Source organism: Halichoerus grypus, chromosome 9, assembly GCF_964656455.1.
Source record: "Halichoerus grypus chromosome 9, mHalGry1.hap1.1, whole genome shotgun sequence".
Classification (NCBI taxonomy): Eukaryota; Metazoa; Chordata; class Mammalia; order Carnivora; family Phocidae; genus Halichoerus; species Halichoerus grypus.
Genome location: NC_135720.1, coordinates 80,364,186 through 80,387,322, shown reverse-complemented (window position 1 = coordinate 80,387,322; position 23,137 = coordinate 80,364,186). Strand labels below are relative to the sequence as shown.

At 37.4% G+C, this 23,137-nt stretch overlaps 1 protein-coding gene across 8 annotated transcripts in view; it reads right to left on the bottom strand.

Annotated features, from left to right (window-relative positions):
- The window catches only part of FILIP1 (filamin A interacting protein 1), a 274,497-nt gene that overhangs the window by 133,970 nt on the left and 117,390 nt on the right, over positions 1 to 23,137 (bottom strand). The window lies entirely within an intron of this gene.

The following is a 23,137-nucleotide window of genomic DNA, read 5'->3' as shown; positions in this document are numbered from 1 at the left end:
CCTTCATTATTTAAAAAAATGATTCCCTAACTCATTTCTCCAATTTTTATATCAAATGAAAAATAAGAATATTAGAAAATTTGTAGTTAGAATTCATTATACTCATGAAATATCTTTTAAGCAAAAATTGAAAATCAACCCATAGATTTTCTTTTTTCCTTAGAAATTTTATTCTCCAAATCACACTATTTAAAGCTTCTTATAAACCATTAAGCAAAAGCAATCATCAGAAAGAAAAGCAAATATTTATAAATATTTATGCCAAAAGCATTAGCATTAAAAGTGTCCATCAAGGGGCGCCTGGGTGGCTCAGCTGTTAAGCATCTGCCTTCAGCTTAGGTCATGATCCCAGGGTCCTAGGATTGAGCCCGCCGCATTGGACTCCCTGCTCCGCGGGAATCCTGCTTCTCCCTCTCCCACTCCCCCTGCTTGTGTTCCCTCTCTAGCTGTGTCTCTCTCTGTCAAATAAATAAATAAAATCTTTTTAAAAAAAAGTGTCCATCAATTTTCAATAGAATATATCAAGGAAGTAAAGAATTTTTAAATACCTTTCAAAAATCTATGGTCAGTCTACCCTTGTCAGTCACTAGCTCATTTCCTCATCTATACACTTCAATTTTTCTGAAAAACTTAAAGAACTGTTTTATTTTATTTTATTTTTTATTATTACTTTTTTTTTAGAGGGAGAGCATGCAACAGGGGCGGTGGAGGGGTGAGGGCTGAGGGAGAGGGAGAGAGAGAATCCCAAGCAGGCTCCACACCCAGTGCAGAGCCAATGTGGGCTGGATCTCCATGACCCGAGTCAAAATCAAGGGTCAGATGCTCAACCAACTGAGCCACCCAGGCGCCCCAAAGAACTGTTTTAGTAACATGTAATCTAACATGATTTTGAGGAAAAAAATGGAAGGAATATATATTGCATATTGATTCCCAGCTATACCACTGAATCACTGCATAACATTGGGCAGCTCACTTCCCCTCTCTGTGTCATTTGTAAAATAATGGGATTGTACTCGATTAGAAGTTGCTAGCTATAGCCCCTTGGCCACACCCAGTCTTTTGACATACCTTGTTTGCCCAGCCTATTTTAGAAACTGGGAAATTTCACATTTAAAACCAGAGTTCTGATTTCTCTTTAAAAATCCTAAGATTGGCAACACTGGGCCTACATGCCCAAGTGAAAACAAAGGTTGAAACTGAATAGCAGCTGTCCCATTTGGATAGTGTGGATTCTTGGTGTTCAGTTACCTGCCTGACTGCTTAGCATCTAAGTTTTTGATGAAATAGATGACCTCTAGTTTCTCTCAGCTCTAGCATTCTCACATTTAGAGTGAGCCGTATAGCAAAAAGTCCATTTAACCTCTCAAAGCCTCAGCTTTACTTGAGTATGGGAATACTAATAACATTGAAGAGACAAAATGAAATACTGAGTGGGGCCGCTCAGCACATGCCATACATGTAGAAAGTGCCTAACAGACAGTAAAGGTAACAATACAAATAATAGTGAACATAGTGACTCCAATACAATTCTGTAACAGTCAATTCTATCTAAATCAAAATTAACAAGCTGATTCTTCTCTTCCAGATGCACCATTAGGACCATCAAAAAATCAACTATTCGCCTCTAATTTTCAGATACATTTTGTTCAGTTAATACTAAACAGACTGGGGTTCCTAAAGGAGACACAGTCAATTAAATGAAAACAGTGTTCTTTGAGTGCCTTTGGTTCTCATAGTCTCCATTTCTGGCTGAACCAGCTTTCCATATTTGATATGAAGTTAAGTTTTGATCCTACTTACTGCACTTGCCAGGTCATAGCCTACCATTGGTTATTACTGTTAAATACACATAACCAACTTAACAGAAAGTTCATGCTGGGCTTACTTCTCATTCATGTACAGGCCACAAATGAGCCAGATAGGACCCCACAGGGGTTTTTGTCATAGATGTCCCCACCATTTCAAGTTGCTCTACACAAGTTGCTCATACACAGTGAATTCCCCTGTTAACTCACTAGCTCATCTCCTCAGCCACACACCTCATATATTAGACTACTTTATTAATAATGGAGCTTAGATGGGCCTGTTCCGGTATGTGATTGGCACAGATTTGTCTATACTTGACATGAAAAGATTCATTTTGAAATTAAATATGACTTGCATATACTGTCACTGTGTATATTTGTAGAGGAAAAAAAATGTAAGTTTTAGTCTATCAATACTTCAGGTAGTGAAATAAAAGAAAAATAAAATAATCTGTACACCCCTCAGAGTTTTGTTGGAATTTTTACCTGTATGTATATAGGTGTTATTTATAATGCCTCAGAACTTACAACTGATGAAAGAGAACCAGGCTAGCATACAGGGCATGCCACTGACTTCCAGTCCAGTGCAAGGTGGCAGCTGAGACAGATGCACCAGGACTGCCAGAGGGAAACTGCTATTGTCAAGGTAGTCTGACTTCCACCCCAACCTGGAGACCCCCTCCCCCATCTCCACAACAACCGCGCTGCCCGTCCTGTCAGCGCCTCCCCCTCAACTCTGCAGAGCTCTCAGAGAAATACATTTAACACAAAAGGGTCTTTGTGTCAATCCTCTTCCCAGGATTCTTAAGTCATTTGCTACTATCCAAAAGTAGATTCTACCTGACCTAGACACGGTCAGGCCCCTCCCTTCAAAGAACCAAGCCCAACTCATTTGTGTTCCTTGAACATACCACCTTTTCTGGAGGCCTCTGGACCTCTCTCCTTCTCCTCCCTACCACTAATCTGCGGTTCTTTCAAGTGTCAACTCAGGAATTACTTCCTCTTCCCTGGATCCCTTAGGAAAACTTAGCTGCTTTCTTTACTCTCCTTGAATGTTGTTCATATAACTATGGCAACTACCATGTTTATTTGCCTATGTGTGAGCTTCTTGAAAGCAGGAACCAAGTTGTTAAATATTTTTATTCCTAGCACCTAATACAGTGCCTGGCATATTGTAGGCAACTAAATATTTGCTAAATATTGAATAAATGGAACTGCTTACTTCCCATAGCCTATATATTTGTAGATTCCATTCTGCAAAGTCATAAGACTGTTCTTGTTACCAGAACAAGTAATTAACAGTGTATTTTTGCACATCTTTCTTCTCAATACATTTTGCTTATTTCATTTATTCCTTTGGGACAGTCCATCTGTTTGTGCTTAATACCTAATAACAACAGTAAACTATCTGATCCCATTAATGTGGGAAGTCATTATTTTTGCTGAATCTTATAAATACAAAACTTAACAAGTATCATAGTGTATTTGTTATGAAATTTAGAGGATGATCATACCACACAGTACTTTGAGAACTAATTTCAAAGTATATAATCAGACAGGTTAGATTATACAGATAAAACTTAAATGAAGAGATTTACTTATAATTACCCGGTTTTCAAAAAACACAAAATTTTTATTTTCTGAAGCTATTGATATAGTTAGATTCTTATAAGTCCCCACCTTGTTCCACCCACCATTTAAATCCTGCTTTTCACAGCTAAAGACATGCACTCTGCTAACCACTATGGAGAAGTAGTGTTTGCAGCTGCAATCATTATAAAATATAACAAATTCTTACACTTAACGAGCCCAAGCCTGAATTCTCTCCAGTGACATAACTGTGTCTCTTCTTAACTGAATGCTGTGGATGTAACCACTGCCTATCTTGGTAAAATCTCCCTCTTGCATGTTTAGCCCAAAACTTAAATGAGCTAACCTACATTTCACAGTCATTCACAGAGAAAATTGTGGCTGTATAGAATGGTGTGCTCTCTGGGAATGGGACTATGCACCTCAGTGGTTTCAAATTCATGGTGGCTTCTTTAGTGGTAAACATTTAGTTTACCTGGGTTCACACCCTTGACTTTCACTTGGACAAACCTGAAAGCTCCAGCCAGCTAGAACTGCCAGCTTTTGCATAGTTTTCTACCCACAACCATCAATCTCTCCCTGGCAATAAAAGGAGACTAAACCTTGGTTTGCCCCAGTGTCACCTGGGAAGATGATGAATCTTTCGCTGAATTTGAGCCAAGGATGACGTTCCCCGGCAAAGTAAACCCGGTGTACAACGTTCCACCAGTTCTATAATTTGGAGAGTCAGATTCTTTATACACAATGTGGCACATTTCCTGAACTGGTTAATTGAGCCAGTTGCTTCTAAAAAGCTGGTGCCAAGTGTCTGCCCAATGATTTAAAACACCTTCCCTTTTGGTTTTTTAATATTCTATGTTCATTCCCTTGGTTAACATTGGTGTCATATCAAATGAAGTCACCAAACCTCAAGGAGGAGACAACTTGTCTCCAAAAAAGTAGAATATTTTTCTGAGGAAATGTTTAGTCAAAACTGAAAAAGAAATGATTGAGACACAAAGTTGGTATGAACACAGCTGGTCTACAAACTTGTGTGGTATTAAGAACCTACACATATTTTTAGCTAAAATGAGGTTTCAGTGTAGGTAGGAGGATAAGAGAGAAAGTGGCTATAAACATATAAAAAAGGGGGTTTTAGATTTCTTTAAAGAATTATTTTTTCTGCAAGATACATTGGTAATGAAATTTAAGCTAATTCCCTGAAAATTATTTGCAATTTATCTTTTCCTTTGGTTTTAATTGGCAGGAAGCATTTTCAATGAAAACTATAGTTCACCATGTATGTTAGCGTAAGCAAAGAACTGGATTTTCAAATCTTGGAACTTTGGATAAAGACAGTGCTACCTAATGCAAACTGCAGGGAGCCCTGGGGTTCCACCAACCATTTGAAGAGAAAAGGAGCTCAGTGTTTTCTATCACTAGGTTTGTAGATATAAGATTTGCTTTACCAAGTTAAGAGCATTTTAAACATTCATAGGACAGAATAAAAAATGGAGGCTAGTCATCTGAGAATAAAGAAGACTGAAGTTTGAAAGCTAACAATGAGAGCTACAAATTGCTGAAGTTACTTATGCTTTGCAGGTATATGGATTTTTGATTAAGGAAAGTTTGGAAGCATCCTTATTTTTCTTTATCGCTCAAAATCTTTCTACTGTGCCCTCACTAAACATGTAAATGAGATTACATGTACTAAATCTTCATCTTAAAAACAAACTGTATTTAAAAACCTACACAGACCCATATATTGTCACAAATAGAAATCAGCCCTCTTCCTGTTCTTTGAAGATTGAGCCTTTACAAAGGGAATTTACTCAGGATTCTTCATCAGCATTTTTCAAACAGAAAAAAATAAAATAATTGTAATATCAGAATATCTTCAAAGAAAGCTGTTCTCTACAAATAGAGTAACATCTAAAACAGCTGAGGAAAAAATGTCTTTGTAATTTTATGTCAAAAACGGCATGCCAGAGACTAAGTAAATTTGAAAATCTCTTTATATTTGAACTTTAAAATTAACTAAATTAACTTTAATCTGGGCTGGTAAATACACAGCATGAATTTCATCACACCTTCCTCCCAGATCACTAATTGATTGTGGCATCCTTTGGCTGCTGAGCCTGAATACATTCCCAGAATCCTCAACATATCACCCAAACAACCTCTACTAAAGATCAGATTTCCTATTCACAAGGATATGTGTTTGGCATTTCTGCTCTCATTCTTTTAAAATGAAACACGATTCATTCTTATGTGCTACTGCTACATAAATGAGATAATAAGTAAATCCTTTCGAAAATAGATGCCTACGTAGCATAGTTAAACACAAAGCTGATCAAACCTTAACAAGAGTAGAACAGTGGAGGAAATAAGTTCCAAAAACTAATGCTTATTCAATTGCTATGGTAAGAATTCTAAGACACTTACTCCCAAAGCCACTCCCCAGAATGAGTGGCTATACCTTCAACTCCCAGCTCATATCTACTCATACTCCAAAGTTATGAGTGTTTATAAATAACTCATTCAAAATAATCCTTGGGGTGTGGGATTTCACTCAGAGCAATATGATAAACAGCTAGAACCTATTACTCCAAGTTAAAGTACACATAATTCTGATTACTGAGTTGATATATTTGACTATTCTAAAAGAAAATTCCTTGGTTGGCTTATTAAACAATCATGAAATATTTATAGAACATCTCTTGAATTCAAGAATTAGTTGATATAAGTAATATAATGAATTTACTCTATTTTGGGAGTAATATAAGTCCAAATGCCAGTAGACATTTTGTTTCATGTTGCGGCAGCAGGATAGGGTTGAAGGGTGGGGAGTAAGAGAGAACAACATGTTCTAGGATAATTTTAAAAAAAAAGAGTCTTTGATGGGGCACCTGGGTGGCTCAGTCGTTAAGCATCTGCCTTCAGCTCAGGTCACGGTCCCAGGGTCCTGGGATCGAGCCCCACATCGGACTCCCTGCTCTGCAGGAAGCCTGCTTCTCCCTCTCCCACTCCCCCTGCCTGTGTTCCCTCTCTCACTGGGTCTCTCTCTGTCAAATAAATAAATAAAATCTTTAAAAAAAAAAAAATAGAGCCATTGACTCGCCATGATATTTAGGTATTACTTTGAAAAGTTGATACCATATAAACATTATAAACAAAATTCAAAGGCAAAATAGAAAATGGGAACAATATTTGCAAATACTAAGTACAAATGTATCTATTAACACACTGATTAAACATTAATATAACAATCAAAATAGCAATAATTAATGAAACATATAAAGAGCTCTTATAAATTAATACAAAACACTAATATATAAAAAATAGGCAAAGGCAGGCACCTGGGTGGCTCAGTCGGGTAAGCCTCTGCCTTCAGCTCAGGTCATGATCCGGAGTCCTGGGATCGAGTCCCACATCGGGATCCTGGCTGAGCAGGGAGCCTGCTTCTCCCTCTGACCCTTCCCCTCTCATGCTTTCTCTCTCTCACTCTCTCTCAAATAAATAAATAAAATATTTTTTAAAAAATAGGCAAAGGCATCTATAGGGGATTCGCAAAGAAGATAATGTCCACTCTAACATGAAAATGTATTTAACTTCACCCATATACAAAGTACATTTATAAAACTTGTGAAATTTATAACAAAACCAAAATAAAATATCATTAACAGAGAGAGAGTTAGAAAACTAATGCTGGTAAGGTTTGGTGAGATGAACACTCTTACAGCTCATGAAAATGTAAATTGATATGAGGTAGTACATGAAACAACAAACTCCTCCTTTTCTTTCTGTAAAGTAATATGACAAATTGCACAAAAAGCCTTAAAAAATAGTCATTCACTATTATAATAATCTCAAATTGGGATAATAATCCCAACTTCTGGGACTTTAGCCTTAAGATATAATTAGAAATGCCATTCTGACTGGTGTGAGGTGGTATCTCATTGAGGTTTTGATTTGGATTTCCCTGATGCCAAGTGATGTTGAGCACTTTTTCATGTGTCTGTTGGCCATTTGGATGTCTTCTTTGGAAAAATGTCTGTTCATGTCGTCTGCCCATTTCTTGATTGGATTAGTTGTTCTCTTGGGTGTTGAGTTTGATAAGTTCTTTATAGATTTTGGATACTAGCCCTTTATCTGATATGTCATTTGCAAATATCTTCTCCCATTCTGTCAGTTGTCTTTTGGTTTTGTTGACTGTTTCTTTTGCTGTGCAAAAGCTTTTTATCTTGATGAAGTCCCAATAGTTCATTTTTGCCCTTGCTTCCCTTGCCTTTGGCGATGTTTCTAGGAAGAAGTTGCTGCGGCTGAGGTCAAAGAGGTTGCTGCCTGTGTTCTCCTTTAGGATTTTGATGGACTCCTGTCTCACATTGAGGTCTTTCAACCATTTGGAGTCTATTTTTGTGTGTAGTGTAAGGAAATGGTCCAGTTTCATTCTTCTGCATGTGGATGTCCAATATTCCCAACACCATTCGTTGAAGAGACTGTCTTTTTTCCATTGGACATTCTTTCCTGCTTTGTCGAAGATTAGTTGACATAGAGTTGAGGGCCCATCTCTGGGCTCTCTATTCTCTTCCATTGATCTGTGTGTCTGTTTTTGTGCTGGTACCATACTGTCTTGATGATGACAGCTTTGTAATAGAGCTGGAAGTCCGGAATTGTGATGCCGCCAGCTTTGCTTTTCTTTTTCAACTTTCCTCTGGATATTCGAGGTCTTTTCTGGTTCCATACAAATTTTAGGATTATTTGTTCCATTTCTTTGAAAAAAGTGGATGGTATTTTGATAGGGATTGCATTAAATGTGTAGATTGCTCTAGGTAGCATTGACATCTTCACAATATTTGTTCTTCCAATCCATGAGCATGGAATGTTTTTCCATTTCTTTGTGTCTTCCTCAATTTCTTTCATGAGTATTTTATAGTTCTCTGAGTACAGATTCTTTGCCTCTTTGGTTAGATTTATTACTAGGTATCTTATGTTTTTGGGTGCAATTGTAAATGGGATCGACTCCTTAATTTCTCTTTCTTCTGTCTTGTTGTTGGTGTATAGGAATGCCACTGATTTCTGTGCATTGATTTTATATCTTGCCACTTTACTGAATTCCTGCATGAGTTCTAGCAGTTTTGGGGTGGAGTCTTTTGGTTTTCCACATAAAGTATCATATCATCTGCAAAGAGTGAGAGTTTGACTTCTTCTTTGCTGATTTGGATGCCTTTTAACGACAGATGTTGGCAGGGATGCGGAGAAAGGGGAACCCTCCTACACTGTTGGTGGGAATGCAAGCTGGTGCAGCCACTCTGGAAAACAGTATGGAGGTTCCTCAAAAAGTTGAAAATAGAGCTACCATATGACCCAGCAATTGCATTACTGGGTATTTACCCCAAAGATACAAATGTAGTGATCCAAAGGGGTACGTGCACCCCAATGTTTATAGCAGCAATTTCCACAATAGCCAAACTATGGAAAGAGCCAAAATGTCCATTGACACATGAATGGATAAAGAAGATGTAGTATATATATACAATGGAATATTATGCAGTCATCAAAAGGAATGAAATCTTGCCATTTGCAATGACGTGGATGGAACTGGAGGGTATTATGCTGAGTGAAATAAGTCAATCAGATAAAGACATGTATCATATGATCTCACTGATATGAGGAATTCTTAATCTCAGGAAACAAACTGAGGGTTGCTGGAGTGGTGGGGGATGGGAGGGATGGGGTGGCTGGCTGATAGACATTAGGAAGGGTATGTGCTATGGTGAGTGCTGTGAATGGTGTAAGACTGTTGAATCATAGACCTGTACTTCTGAAACAAATAATACATTATATGTTAAAAAAAAAAAAGAAGATAGCAGGAAGGGAAAAATGAAGGGGGAGATTTGGACGGGGAGACGAACCATGAGAGACTATGGACTCTGAGAAACAAACTGAGGGTTCTAGAGGGGAGGGGGGTGGGTGGATGGGTTAGCCTGGTGATGGGTATTAAAGAGGGCACATATTGAATGGAGCACTGGGTGTTATACACAAACAATAAATCATGGAACACTACATCAAAAACTAATGATGTAATGTATGGTGATTAACATAACATAATAAAAAATAAAAACAAAAAAAATTAAAATATATATATATATATAATCAGAAATGCAACCAGAAATTTATTGACAAGGATTTTTATCAAAGTTTTAATAATAGTATTGGATTCCAAATTCCAGAACATTGGAAACAACTTAGATGATCAATAGTGTGGAAATTGTTAAATAAATTATGGTTTATTTATTTGATGCGAAATTACATATAAAATAAGAATTATATATGAAACTATATCTTCAGTCTAATGCTAATTATGTGAATATAGTATGTAAATTATTCAAAGAGACAAAACTTAGAAAGTGCACCAAACTATATGGCAGTTATTTATAGGTGGTGAAATTGTGCAAGATTTTTTTCTTTACACTTATATTTTTCTAAGTGGCTGAGAATGAACATATTTTACTTTTGTATTAGAATTTGTTTTTAAAAAGTAAGATATGACACCATTGAATATAAAAATGTCATATTATTATGAGGGAAAGGACTGATAAAGAATGTTGATAACTGAAACTCTGGTCCCCAGTGGTAGGTGTAATGTACTATAAAATGTGCACAATAATTCCCAGCAAGGCATGTGCAGATGACATAGCAGTCTGCCCCCCATGCTCAAGCCAAGACTAGTATACAAACTAGCTGGTCATCTTGGATTATTCTGTGTATTGTTGGGGCTGTCTCTTTCTTTCCTGTCCTTCTGCTTCTGCTTTGCTTCCTTAAGTCCTCTTTTTGCTTGAAGATCCATCTCCTCCATGAAAGCTCTCTCTATCTCAATGCATCTCTATCCCACTAGAAACCTAGAGTATATTTTATCTATATCTCTCATTTGGCACTTAAATTACATTGTCCTGTCTTTTGGGTTCTTTTCTTACCCCAAGATTTTGATTCCCCAACTGGATTTTTAAACTCCACCAGGGAAGGGATAATACTGAAAATTCTTTTGTAGCCCTATTCATTCATTCAAGAAATATCTATTGAACACATAGTATGTGCTAGACACTGTTTGAGGTGCTAAGGATATAGAGGTGATTATCATATCATAATTTCATATCTTAAAACAATATTCATTTATTAGCTCACAGTTTCTGTGGTTCAGAAATCTGGGTACAGTGTAATTAAGTTGGGTCCTAGAGTCTCACAAAAATTAAATGAAGGTGTCAGCAGGGTTATATTCCTTACTGGAGGCTCTGGGAAAGAATCTGCTTCCAAACTCATTCAAGATGTTGACAGAATTCAGTCCCTTGAAGTTTTAGGACTGGGGTGTCTGTTTCTTTGCTGGGTGTTAGCTGGGAGGCCCTTTCTTCCTAGAGGCCTCTCTTTGGTTCTTGGACATGACTACCTACAGCTCAGTACCAGCAACAGTGCATTGAATCCTTCTCATACTTAGAGTCTATTCCCTCCAACTGGAGAAAATTTTCTGCTTTTAAAGATTCATGGGATTAGATTAGGTCCACCTGAATGATCCAGGATGATCTCCCCATCTTCAGGTCCATAACCTTAATTATATCTGCAAAGTCCCTTTTGCCATATAACATAACATTTCCAGGAGCCAGGAATCAAGGTATAGACATCTTTGGGGAGGGGGGCATTCTGTCTACCACAAATAGTAATAACAAAGAAAAACTGCATGAAACACTGCAGACTAAAATTATGAATTCAACTCAAGAAATCTAATTGAATCTCATGAGGCCCCAATATTTTTTATTCTTACGAGAAACATTTCTAACATAGGCCTCATTTCCTGATGACCAGATCTAAAACACATTGACAATCTTTTGCTTGTCAGTGTTTTTAATTAGCAGAAACCATTTTTAGCCATGGCTGAGTTTTCTCCTAACTACCCAAGTTCCATTTTTGTTGGTTCAACTAATTTATTCTCATCTTTGTTCTCACATCAGTCAGACATTGAGAAACCCAAGAAACAAGAGAAGTTTGTTTTGGGGGATTTGAGGAAGAGAGAACCATGCTATGTATTACCTCATAACACCCTCAATTATGTAACTTCTCCATGGGACAAGATCAGGTCCTGTAGTAAATAGAGCACCTGGGAGGTGGGAGCAGTAGAAAGAAAGCTGTCTTGCCTCTTTGGGAATGGAAAGAACAGAGTGGTCAAGAACTAATCCTGTGACACCACAAACAGACTTTCAAGAGATTGTGGAGGGGACAATGCCAAGTTCATATGACAGACAGCTCTTTTAATGCTTATACAGTGCCACTTATTCATCTGAGGAGGCAAAAGGAAACTCTTTCAACCCTGATCCCAGACGCAGAAAGGAGCCCAGGTTTACGCCCCTCCCTGCCAAGGACAGAGTGCCACTTAACTTCGTCTTTGCCCATGAGGCAAACCAGCTGCCCAGGCCCACTAATGACATCACATCTTGAGAGGTGAAGAAAATAAAATTGCAGGAGTTTTTTTCTTAGCATGAAATATATTCAAAGTCCATTTCCACTGCAATGTCCAAGCACCAGTATTTCTTGGGAAGAAAAATAACTAAAGAAAAAAAATTTATGTAGTTAATATTGGATGGCGGGGGCAATCAATTTAGAAAATGTAGACAAAGGTGCTTTGTAAAAGTGGAGCAAAAAGAGGGGTTTTTTTGCCATTAGTACTCTCAATTCCAACTCCTTTATCTCACCAATGACAAAACTGACTCCAGAACAGCTTGACTTTCTCAAGATCATGTCACTCCCTTGCTCAAAGAACTTTCAAGGGCTGTCCATTGCCCACCGCAAAAAAGTTTAAATCTCTTAGGTTTTCATTCAAGACTTTTCTTATCCTGATACAAATTACTTTTCAAATCAAATCACCAATTAACTACTGAACAGCTACTATGGGCATAGGCAGTCACAAAATATGTTTTATTTTTTAAAATATGTTCTATTTCCCACAGGAACAATAACTATAAATAAACTCATCTGCCTGTTACACTTCAAACTTACCTTGGATTTTTTCCACCTTGGCATCTTCATTCATGCCATTTCCCACACCTAAGATGCTCTCCATAATCACTACCTCTTTCTTTCAAAATCTTACCTATCTTCTCAGTCCCAGATCAAATGCTCTCTCTTTCAGGAAGTTTCCCCACACACTACTAATCTAGTGGTTCTCAACCAGGGCAATTTTCCTCCGCAGGAGCCATTTGGGAATGTCTGGAGAAATTTCTGATTATCACAACAGGTACTGGCTTCTATGAGTAAAAGCCAGAGATGCTATTATGCATCCTACAATGAACAGAAAAGCCCCAACAACAAAGACTTCTCCAGCTCAAAATGTCAAAAATGCTAAGGGTGAGCCACCAGTACGAGAAGAAAGTGAAATCTCCAACTCTGAACTACAGCACTAAATGTGTGAGCACTCTTTTGGCATTTAGCATATATTTTATCTTTTTGCTACTTTCTGTCTGTCTGCATGTATTCTTTTTCTAAACTATTTGGAAGTTTGGAAACAAGAGGAACAATTTTATGCTATTCAGGCATGTCCTCCAATGTTTGATTCCATGCCTATAGTGATCATTGAAAAAAATCTCTTGACAAAATATTTTTCTATTCTTCAGTACTAATGAGCACTCCAAGTTCACAGTTATCACTGTCACATTTCACCAGTTCCAACATCTTCAAGTTTCCTTCATTTTTTATGCTACGCCCTCAAACTCCCTACTTTCATGAAGATAGGAAGTCTCAATGGAAAAAAAAAATGCCATAATCTTAAATTGGTTGGATGAGTCTGACTCAGGTTGAAAAAGCAGTGTGTTGAGTTCGGCACAACACAAAGACGTGTACCTAAATCTCTGCTTCGTTTATCATCCATTTCCCCACATGCACACTTCATGGACTTGTTTTCTCTGTATAATTTCTCAAGAGCTTGGAGTAGAAACAAGAGGGAGTCAGGTACCTGTAGCAATCCTTCCACTTTTAGTTATGGTTAACCTGAGGTAAAATTTAAGCAGGACAGGGTTAAAAACTCTAAATGCTGCCAGGGCTGAAAAGATTATCCTTTACATGCTCCCATACGGAATTCAAAACAAGTTCTACCAAGTGATAACTTCCCATATAATGTCTACTTCTACACTGGCACTTCTAAACCATGTTTAAATCTTTCAAACAAAACATTCTCTTCTCTCTCTCTTTCTATCCCTCCCATCTTAACAATACCCTCACCATATGCTTAGTCTTCCGATAGGGAAATCAGCAATGGCTAAAAGAAATGGTCATTGTCTGACATCCTTAGTCTAACAATTTTGAAAAATATTCTTTTTTTAGAACAGCTATTTCTAATGAATGCAAAAATAACCAAATAAGAAGGTCTCCAAACATCTACTCTAACAAAAGTCTGGCCTATCTCTATAATTAATCAAAAAAACTTAGGAAAAATAGAACCACATCTTCATTAAAATTTTTACCTAGAACAGTGCTTTTCAGTAGGGTGAAGGAGAGAGTGATTTTGCTCCCTAGATAGTGTTGCCAGATATAGCAAATAAAAATACAGGATGCTCAGTTAAATCTGAATTTTAAAAAAGGGGGGGGGGTTATAAGCACTTTATTTAAATGACTTATTCAATCCCCAAGACAACTTTAAAAGGTAGGCATGGAAACCAAGTTTTAGAGAGTTTAAACAGATTACCCCGACACAAAGCTGGGAAGAGATGGGCCTGAATCCAGGTATGACTCCAGAGCCTGATGGCTTGAATATTCTGATATTTACCAAGTCAGAACACACTCTTCTAACATGATCAAAATAAGTTTTTAATGTAAATATGTCCCATTCAATATTTCAGACATATTTTAAAAGTATTCATTCTTTATCTGATATTCAAATTTAACTGAGTATCCTGAGTTTTATCTGGCAACCTATCCCCTGGGGACATCTGGCAATGTCTAGAGATATTTTTGGGTGTCAGAACAGGGGAGGATGCTACTGGCATATGTAAAGACCAGGGATGGTGCTAAATGTCCTACAATGCATAGAATTATTCAGTCCAAAATGTCAATAATGTCAAAGTTGAGAAGTCCTGATCTAGAATCACCTTTGAGAGCATCTAATCTGCCCTCTTACTTTAATCAGAGAAAAGGAAGGCCCAGGGGAGTTAAAGTAGCATGCTCTAAGCCTCACAGTTAATTATTTTCAAATTCGGTCAACTTGGAGGCAAACCCAGAAAACTAGTTCCATTTCTGTGTGGCCCGGAAACGTTACCTACTAAAGCAGATACACTTAAGCTATCCAAGAGTGTATTCCTTCATATTTCCCCAAGAGAGAACATCAATCAAGCCCCTGGGTGGCCTCTGCCTGGAAGGAAGGGGGGTATAGGGTTTGAGACAAAATTTTTGTTCAAATATTTTTCCAAATCTTTTTCCCCAACCTTAATTTTATTTATAGGAGAGGAAGGGAAGAGTGAAAACGCTGGCTTGGAATGAGTTCCAATCATGTCTACTCTCCCCAGCTCCCACTTTTTCTTTGACCTACAAAGACACATTGTTTGAGCCTTTATGAGAGCTTAACTTTCCTTATTCAAGGATCTCCTGACTCCTGGATGTGGGAAAATTGCTTAAATAGATACCAACCCAAAGAAGTTATTAAGTATTACAAAAGGAAAATGAAGGCATTGATGAAACCTACTAGAGATTATTTGGGGGATGGCCAAATGTCAGAGGCCTGTGAAATAACACGAAGTGGTGTACTGAAAATGTATTCATACGTCAATTCTTGCCACATAAGGTTTGCCTAGAGGCCCCAAAGCAAGCAACATGGCTCATCTAAGTAAAGAGCTAGCCAAGATAATCTAATGACCTAAGAATCTAATGACACTATACACTGTCTCTGATCCTGCTTGGTTTTATTTTAACAGACCAATTTTTATTGCTTCTCTTCTGTGAGTGTCTGCAATGATTCCCTGACACTGCTTACTGAAAATTTTTCTTAAATTATGAGTTGAGGTTTTTAAAATGCAGTTTTTAAAATATTCATTCAGCATGTTATTAATTATTAGTATGAATTTTTGACAGGACTGGACTGAGAGAAATAATTGCCTTAACCACATCATCTAAGGAAATATTCATCCTACTAAAATAATTTTTACATGAAATATACAAATGAATTTAGAAAGGACATAGACTATTGCAGATTTTGGGAAAGAGTTTCTTCCTTCTCAGTTCCCTCAGCCCCATCATTTAAGCATTGTAAAACCTTTCAAAAGAAAAACAACTTTACCATTAACGTTACCCTTCCTAGGCCTGGTACAACCAACCTCTGAACCTATTGCTTTTTAAAATCCTCTTGGAACAAAACCCAGTCACTGTTATTTATATTAACGTCCACATTCCCTTATGGATACACAAGTTCCAGTTGCTTTTTTGATCTAGGGATTTAACAGAGATGCATTTCTTTTTTTTTTTTTTTAAGATTTTTTATTTTATTTATTTATTTGAGAGAGAGATAATGAGTGGTGAGGAGGGGCAGAGGGAGAAGGAGAAGCAGATTCCCAACTGAGCTGGGAGCCCAATGTGGGACTCAATCCCAGGACCCCAGGGTCATGACCTTAACTGACTGAGCCACCCAGGCGCCCTAACAGGGATGCATTTCAATTGCAGCCTTCTAATTGTCAAATAGTTCCTGTCTCTTAATATTTAGGTTACCCACACACATTGCATTCTCAAGAGAATTAGAAGATAATTTTCAGAAACTCAAAGCACTTATGTGTTTCTGGAAGCTAATTTTCCAAAATACTTACATTAATCACTTCAAGTAAGTTAAGTAATTATAAGTAATTTCAATCAAATGTTACTTTGAGAACAGAAATGCTACTGACTCCTGGCCTTAATTTTCATTTTATGTGGAAAAGCACTTGGGCCCCAATGCAGCCAGTAGAGATGGCAGTGATTCTATGACAAAGGAGTCCCCAGAATTCCTTCTGCCAATGGCTCTGGACCTAAAAGACAATAGAAAATCTCCCCAGCCCACTAAGTTAGAGCATGTCTAGGGGGGTTTTGGTTAGAACCTCAAGTATTTGTATAATCTCTACAACTACAACCTTCTTCAGGAAGTGTAAGCCACCATCAAACTATCTAGAACCATCAAGATGTCTTTGCTAAGTTTCAGCAAGGGATGGAGATACTCTCCCAGAATTTAACATCCTTTGGAGGAAGTCACCCTTCAGCCATTCTAAAGGCACTCAGCTCTTATACACCTTTACGGTGACTTAAGATCATTCTATATACATTTCCATATTTTAAAAAAGAAACAATATTGCTTTGAGGAAATCTATCATGTCCTAAAGCAAACAGCTGAATTTTGTCTAGGACTAATACTAAATATTAAATCATCTCTGTGGTTGAGAGTTATTTTACAAAGTAAATACCTTGGAACTTCAGCTATCTTAGAGGAAAACAATTATGGACGATTTTCATTTTCCACTATGGCTTGATTTAATACCCAGGTTCAAAGTTCCCCTTCTGAAAATGGGAATTCATCCCCTATTCCTGAGATTCCATTGTCAACCCCATAAAATATCTATGTGTTTTTAAACATTTCAGCTCAGAAGGTAACCAAGGCAATATGGCCAAAAGAACTATAAAAGACTGAGTTTTTCCAGGTGTTTAAAAAAAAATCTGTTTAATTAGAATGCTTGTTAGCTTTTTCTTTCTTTCTTTTTTTTTCCAGCTTTGGTGGATATGATTTGTTTATAAGAGAGGTAAGACGTGCTGATAAAAATAGAACTGGTCCAAATAAGCTGATTTATGAAGAAATATTTAGTACTTTCATTTCTTTTTTGTGTGTGTGGCCAGGATTTGGAGTATATAACTAATGTAGGGCTTACTACAATAAACACCACCACCACCATCATGGACCTCCCTATCTATCTGATCTTTCACTTTGTTATAGTCATCCCATCAAATCTAATTCCAAGAAATCAGGTTTTTCCTACTTTTTAAATCTGGGTTGTGAAGAACCCCAGCCCACAAAAACATTATAACAAAAATTAACACATACAGCCCTACTATGTGGTAAGCATTGCTCTAAGCTAAATCATCTTGCATAATAATCAGACTACCTTACAAAGCGGTACTGATATCATTCCTATTCTACAGATGAGGAATCTGAGGCACAGAAAAGTTAAGTAACTTGTGTAATATTGCTCTGCTAGAACATGAGCCCAGGCAGCTAGACTCCAGAGTCTATTCTTTTACAGCCTCTCCTGACACCATAGAATATTCATTGACTTGGACATAGTCCTTGGACATTTTTCTTTGCTTAAAATTATGTTTACATACATATTTTTAAAAGGGATCTTAAGAGATTTTTTTACTAATCATTATGTTATGAATATTTTTCCAAGCCTTTGTAGAGCAAAGAGAAAAACTAAGTGTATGCTCTCAAAGCACAGAACCATTTGAGAAGTTTGTGATAGAATTTCCTTTAGGAAACTTGCAGCTTGAGACATATGGTATAGTAGGAGAATCATCCCTGAACTAGAAATTGATTCTAGATCAGAGGAACATGGGCATTAATTTCCCTGGACCCCTTTTATTCTCTGATTTCCAAATAAGGGTGGTAAATTAGGCAATCTTCAGATTCTAGGCACTAAGGTGCCTGGATACACACACTGGAAAACAAACACTCAAGAATTCTTACTGAGTACCACTTCAGCAAGAGTGAGCATGTGACACATCTGTTCCATGGAAGGAAAGGACAGGGTGTGAGTGATTGGTGGGGGGTGCAACAGAAGGCACCTATAAGAACTTTCAGGTAGGAATAGGGTCTGTGAAAGGCATGGCCAGCCCCCAAGGCAATGAGGATGTAGGTGAGGTTATGGGTAGCGCCTTTTCTGAGGCTTTACCTCTGGAAAAGTGCATCTTTACCTCTCTGCCTACACTCTTCAGTCTCCTTCTTCATGCTCCATATTTGGTACAACTCTTCCTAGCACTTCTCTTTCTCCTTACCAACTGTGAATCCCATGTGGACCTGCCCTTTCTAAGTATCTCAAATCTTCAGGACCTGTCTCCAGATATGTTATCATCAGGGTGGTGTTTTAAATATTTAACCATCAAAATGATGCCAGCTGTAGGGTTAACGTGAGGTTCTAGGCCCCATGGCACTAAGTTTGAACACTGTCGTTTCTGGATTATGGAGAGGCCCAGAGAATCCCAGGACAGAGGCCACACAGATGCAATGGCAGAGTCACCAGTCATATGCAAGCCCACTGGCCCACTAAGAACAAGTAACAGCTGTAAACAATCAGTTTGCCCAACCTGGTTTGCACCAACTCAATAGAAATCCCGAAGATAACAAAAATAATTGAAAATAAGATTAATTCTTAATCGATTAACTCATATACACACGTATATAATGTGTGTATACATATATGTACATACATATATCAATACGCAGATACAGAAATAGATAGCTAGGCACAGCAGCTGCTTCAAGAAATCTCTTCCTCCCTCACTCTAAACTCTAGAAAATTCTCCGTCAAACTCAATCCAAGCCTACAACCCAGCCTCTGTTTTTACTCTCTTGTCTCCCTGTGGTCCTCTGTGCTGCAAAGGCAGGTCGGTTCCATACACCATGCCACCATCACTTTACTTGGTTCATCTTTCTAGCATCTCCTCTTCACCACCTCCATCAGGAGCTCAGTGGCCCAAGATCCATGCAGGTGGAAGTGGGGGGTTCAGGAACGGGGTGATGGGAATTAAAGATGATGGCTACTAAGACATTTTTTTTTATTGTCACATGACTTCATCTGTATATGAGATCTTCACAGTGGCAACAGAATAAAAAATGACACACTGTAGTGAGAAATGTTAAGTTGAACTATTTGGCTCTTGGTAGAGAATAAACAAATGAGATTGATGAGGAAAGTATATTACTGAGCAAAGGGCCTTAAGGCCAAAGTATCTGCATTTAGTATCATGACCTGGGGCATTTGCATGTCTTAGAATTGTTGCTGTCAGTGCAACTCAAGCTCACTACTATGCCCATTACATGTTCCATACCTCCTTTCTCTAAAGTATAATCTTATGGAAAGAAGGAATTTAATTTATTAAACATAACTACTACTTGGCAGTCAGCATCCTGTATACAAAATAAGCATTATCTTGTTCCATTTTAACTTGATTGGTTACTGTGGTGTATGTGTGTGTGTGGGGGGGGGTAGTGGGGTAAGGTGAGCCTAAAGAGAAAGAAAAAGAACTAGCTAATTATGCTCACGTGCAAACATAGCTAAATATCTTTTTTAAAACATAAATATCCAGTTTGGGATTACTCAATTAAGAAAGCAAATCAGCTGAAAATAAACAGACTGAATGAGAGTCCTCTATGTTAACTCACATGACTCCTCTGAAACTTCCAAAACTTAAAGTTTTCTGGGTATCATTAAAACAAGGATCTTGTGAGTAACATGGGCCACTACAATATGTTTGACCTGGAAAACAGCCAAAGATAAGAGTCTTAACAGAAGTGAAATATTAGTAAAAGCATTATGGAAGCAACATAGTTAAACCCAGAATAAGCTATCTAGTGTTTCTTATCTTAGTTTATTTATATTAGTTCCTTTAAAACTTCATGACCCTAACTGAGAGTCAGCGAACTTTTTCCTTATCATTTTATTTCCTTATCCAGAGATATTTGTAAATGGTCATATTTATGGAAGAAGGTGCTAATTGAGTTGTTCACATTAGGACTGGTGGGTATTTATTTAATAGGGGTTAAAAGCAAGGTAGAAAGAAAGGAGGGGACAGCTGAAAAAAATGCTATACTTCTGTGGCATTTTTTAACCCATGTTTTATGAATTAAAACTACAGAAAACTATCATGATGTCTAAATATTTAAAAGGAAATATTATGCTTCACAGAGGTCATTCTGGCACAGACGTTGGAGTGTTCCATGTCTGTCCTTAAGGATCCAAGAATCATATCCTTGATGTCATCCTTTTAAGATAATAAAGCCCCACAATTTTGATTAACTTGTTTTTATGAGACTCTGGCCTGGTGCTCAAATACTTATGTTTAATTATTTCATTCTTTTAAATAAACAGCAAGATTTTCTTTCCTATAACTTAAAGAGAAAACTTTTATGCTGCTGTGATAAATAAAATATATATAAAGTACAATAATTTGGGGTTTATTGCTGAAAATATTATGGGACCAGGAGAAAAAAAAAATACCAGCATATATCCTAATGTATTGATACTAACAAGAAAAGCAAAAGTGCTTTCTGCAAAATCACAGAAAACCCTTGCACACTAAACATCCATGCCTGCGGGGAAACATATCCTTTTTTAAAGTCAAAATTAATGCCTAAACATTCTGTGAATGTTTCCAAAGCAAAAATTATGGACAGGTCTTCCCCTAGCTCACGCTAAGCACAAAATGATGACATTTTTATTCCACCTCACAGCCAGCCAATTCACACCTTCTGATATACAAAAACTTACTGTTCATTAACAGAGAATATATTTGCTTACCTATCAGTAACACTATTTCCATCCCAGATTGTTTTCCCAAATCTATACTTACATATCCAGCAGCCTACTCAACTTCTTTAACAGACATCCTAAATTGAACATGTCCAAAACTCAATTCTTGGTCTTTCCCTTAAACTACTCCTCCTTATCATTCCCCCATCTCCTTTAATGGTGACTCCATTCTCCAAGCTGCTAGCCTTAAAACTTTGGAATCATACCTGACCACTCCGTTTCTCCAACATCTACATCCAACCCATCCAGAAATCTTATTGTTATTCCTTAAAAAATATATGAGGATCTGACCACTTTTCACCATGACCACCCCAGACCTAGCTACCATCTTCCACCTGGATTTTGCAACAACCTCCAAGTGGTCTTCTTGCTTCTGTCTTTGTCCTACTGTAATGTCTTCTTAACATTGAAGTTAGACTTAGCCTTTTGAAACTTAAGTCCTATCATGTTCTTTCTCCAAACTCTCTCAGAATTAAAGTCAAAATTCTTACAATGGTCTACAAAACCCTGCTTGAGTTGTCAATCTGTTACCTCCCAAACCTCTTCTCCAGCTGCCCTTCTTGCTCACTCTGCTCCAGCCACACGTCTTGCTACTCCTTGAACATGACACTCATGCTCCCAACTTAGGCCTGTGCCTTGGCTGTTTTCTCTGCCTAGAATGCTCTTTGCCCAGATATTCACGTGGGTTTACTCCCTTTCAAGTATTTACTCAGATATCACCTTCTGACCACCTTATTTAAAATGACCCTGACCACTCCACTTACTATTATAATCCTCATTTCTCTACCCATACCCAGCACTCCTGATTCCTCTTATTCTGCTTCACATTTTGTTTTTTATAACACTTATCACCTTAAGACTTGTGATATTATTTATTTATGCTTATTATTTACAATAACTATCTCCCACCTCTGGCATGTAAGCTCTACAAGGGAAGTGATCTTTGTTTGGTATACTCATATATCCCAAGCACCTGAAATAGTACCTGGCACTTGGTAGGCACTTGATAAATATCCATTGAATTAATGAATGGGTGAATGAATTCAGTACTTTATCAAATAGTGGAAATTCACTGCCAGTCTTCATATATATATCCATTCATACATCCATTCATCAATAATTTTATCAGTTACTGAGTACCTATTCTGTACTTAATATGTATCCATACTCCATTGTCCCACTAGACAATCTGACAATTAAAATCTGGGATCACATTTGATGTACTAATCTATTGAGATAAAACAATTAGGATGGAAAGGACATAAATTAAGAGATTACCTAGTTCAGCACTATAGAATAGAGCCTTCTACAATCACAGAAATGTCTATGTCTCTGCTGTCTGGTACAGTAACAGTAGTTACATGGAGTGTTGAGCACTTGAAATGCAACTAGTAAGATTGAAGAACTGAATTTTTATTTTATTTTATGTTAATTAATTTAAATGTCAGTAGTCACATGTGGCTAGTGGGTACTATGCTGGACAACACAGCTCTAGTTCATCCCTCTGCCTCTAACTAGGACTTTCCTTAATATACCCAAGGCAGGTTGTTAACTATACTACTTTTTTCTTCATAAAAGATTAACGGCTAGTTACCATCTCTTATTAACTAATCTTTCTGTGGTTCGTGAATGTGTCTTCTTTCACAATTACTGTTATTATGTAAGCTAAGGTAAACTTTTTATATTATATCAACCAATTTGTAAAAAACCTTCAGGGGTCACCTAGGTGGCTTAGTCGTTTAAGCGTCTAACTCTTGGTTTCAGCTCAGGTCATAATCTCAGGGTTGTGAGATCGAGCCTCCACTAGGCTCTGCACTCAGTGAGGAGTCTGCTTGAGATTCTCTCTCTTTCCCTCTCCCCCCCTCCTTCTCCTCTCCCTGCTGGTGTTCTCTCTCTCTCTTTTTCAAATAAATAAATAAATAAAATCCTTTAAAAAAAAACGTTCAGAATTTATCCTCTAAATCTAAGATCACATTTCGCCTACTTTACTACTTGCATAACATAATTTCTGTTACTTTATAAACTTTATTTTATGGCTGTATTGAGTGAATAATTTGATGAGTGTTGACATAAGTATATACTCAAGGAACCATCACCATACATAATGTAATTTAAAGTTCAAATGACCAGAGCCACTGCTGACCCATAGGACCTCACTGTGCAAATTAGGGGAAAAAGGAACTTCCCACC